Source organism: Bidens hawaiensis, unplaced genomic scaffold (assembly GCF_021521415.1).
Source record: "Bidens hawaiensis isolate Kalapana, Puna unplaced genomic scaffold, B.hawaiensis_p1.1 tig00046140_1, whole genome shotgun sequence".
Lineage (NCBI taxonomy): Eukaryota > Viridiplantae > Streptophyta > Magnoliopsida > Asterales > Asteraceae > Bidens > Bidens hawaiensis.
The window spans coordinates 1225-4132 of NW_027498221.1; the positions used below are offsets into that span (position 1 = coordinate 1225).

The 2908-nt window shown below is 40.9% G+C and overlaps 1 pseudogene; it reads left to right on the top strand.

Moving 5' to 3' along the window:
• Positions 1-469: 469 nt before the first annotated feature.
• Positions 470-1988, top strand: LOC143596174 (cytochrome P450 710A11-like; annotated as a pseudogene).
• The last annotated feature ends 920 nt before the right edge of the window (positions 1989-2908 follow it).

The window sequence follows — 2908 nt, forward strand, 5'->3', positions numbered from 1 at the left end:
ATTCTATAGTTTACACTCACAACCACTCATAACTCACCCTATAATTAACAAACTCTTCTCATATAATTTTAAAGGATAAAATGAGAACGCTCTGAAGGCAAGAATCGAAACCGAGCCACGTTAAATTTATCCATTGTTATTTAATATAAAAAAAAAAAAGCTGGACCCTATGATTTCCCAAAAGTCCAAAGCTATAATTTATACTTTTAACATCATAGCACACCAATTCCCTATATATTTAGCCTCCCTAATCTTGGCCGTGAAGCCAATTCAGCTCAACGATTTATCCAATAAAACGTGATTGCTGACAACACGAAGGCGATAGCCGTTGTCGTCAACGAAAGCAGCTAACAAACCGCCACCTCAACCCTCTCTTTTATGTAGCTGTATCCAAACCCCACACCTTTTCCACCACCATTAAAACCACCTTCCCAACCCCCCTCTCCCACCGCTCACATTTACAATCCCATCAATAATGGAGTCACTCGTATCCCTTGCTCCCTACATTTTCACCATGCTCGCATTCGTACTTCTTTGCGAACAAATCAATTACCTAAAAAAGAAACGCTCGGTCCCCGGACCGAGCCTGGTGTTGCCGTTTATCGGCAACGCCATTTCGCTGGTCCGGGACCCGACCGCGTTCTGGGACCTCGAATCCGTGAGAGCGAAATCCTCCAGCTTTGGATTCTCCGCTAATTACATAATCGGACGGTTTATCATCTTTATTCGGTCAACGGACCTCTCGCATAAAGTCTTCGCTAACGTCCGCCCTGACGCGTTCCATCTCGTTGGCCATCCGTTTGGTAAAAAGCTGTTTGGTGAGCATAATTTGATTTATATGATGGGGCAAGAGCATAAGGACTTACGGCGTCGTATTGCGCCTAATTTTACACCCAAAGCTCTTTCTACGTACGCTGAACTTCAACAGCAAATTATGCTCCAACATTTGAAGACGTGGAGTGAGTTGCCGGAGTCCGGAACGAAGGCGTTTCCGCTTCGGTTGCTTTGCCGTGATATGAATTTGGAAACGAGTCAGACGGTTTTCGTGGGACCGTATTTAAGTGGTGACGCGCGGAAGCGGTTTGAAATCGATTATAATTATTTTAATGTCGGGTTAATGAAATTACCCATCGATTTACCGGGTTTCGCGTTTCGTAACGCGAGACTCGCGGTTTCCAGGCTCGTGGAGACGTTGGCGGTTTGTGCGGAGGAGAGTAGGAATAAGATGAAGTCGGGTGAGGACCCATCCTGTCTCGTTGATTTCTGGATGCAGGATAATATCCGTGAGGAAGAATCATCTTCAGCAGCGCATTTAGGTGAAAACCCGAGTCACACAAGCAGTAGGGAAATCGGCGGTCATTTGTTCGATTTCCTATTCGCGTCACAAGACGCGTCGACGTCTTCGCTCCTTTGGGCGGTGGCGTTACTCGATTCGCATCCAGAGGTTTTAGAAAAAGTCAGAGAAGAAGTCGGGGGGGATTTGGTCACCCGAATCGGGTAAATTAATTACCGCGGACCAGCTAAGGGAAATGCAGTACACGGAGGCGGTAGCGCGTGAGGTCATTCGCTACCGCGCTCCGGCGACTCTGGTCCCGCACATAGCGGGAGAGGACTTTCAGTTAACGGAAAGTTACACGATCCCGAAGGGTACGATTGTCTTTCCGTCGGTTTACGAGTCGTCGTTCCAAGGGTTTGTCGAGGCGGAGCGGTTCGACCCGGATCGGTTCATGGAGCACCGACAGGAAGACCGGGTTTATAAGAAGAATTACTTGGCATTTGGAGCTGGGGCCCACCAATGTGTGGGACAGAGGTATGCAATTAATCACCTGGTTTTGTTCATTGCGATGTTCACCTCATTGTTTGACTTCAAACGAGAGAGATCGGACGGGTGTGATGAGATCGCGTATGTCCCCACAATCTGTCCACGTGACGATTGCAAAGTTGTAGTGTCACTTAGATGTAGACGATTTCCGTGTCTGTTCTCGTGAGTCTAAAAAACTAAAAACATGTTGGGTTTGTGTTGGAGTTATACATTTGTTGGATTGTGATTATGTGGTGGGCCAAACCGTGGATGTCTCGTTATGTGTTGTTACATCTGGAATACCCTCCTTATTTATTTCTTGAATGAATGGATTGATTGGTTTTTAGTTAAAACGTATCTACAAAAATAATATATCTCATTACTAATTTTATATCCGTCTTAAAATAATCCTTTGATTATATTGTTTTATTTCCATTTTAGTATAGTTTAAATCATACACCAATTATTGAATGTGATTTTATTATTAAGATTTATATTAATAACTTAAATAGTTATGTTTGTCTGTATTTGGTGTGTTAAACAATTTATATTTCTAGGTCTTTGCAATAGTTTTGCTGATAGTTGTACTTTTTTTTATTTCACTGTTTGTGGATGTTGACGAAGGGGAAGTAATGGCTACTACATTAATTACATCTATATTAATCTAGCAAGTATCTTTGTCTGTATTGGTGTTTGTTTTTCATGTTTGTTGTATCATTACTATTATTTTCGGTTTCAGTACTTTACTTGATTTTGGTATTGGTATTATTATTTTTTATTTTTTTAGAACTTATTTAGTGTGGTACTTTATCATCCCTATTTTAATTGGTTTTATACGGCTTTAAACATATTTGATAAAATATAAACATTAATTTAAACAGAAAAATATAACTGTTGGGATTTTGGACATCTAAATATTCAAGTGTATGAAATTATAAATTTCTTTTACCACATCAAGAACTTTTTTGTATTTTCCAATAGACCAATAGCATTTAGCAAATTTAAACAAAAGATTCTGATGTCAAAATCAATGATGCTAAGGTTTACGATACCCTCCACTAAACTTTATTTATTATGTTCTTTGTATGCGTTTTTCACCTTAGCTTC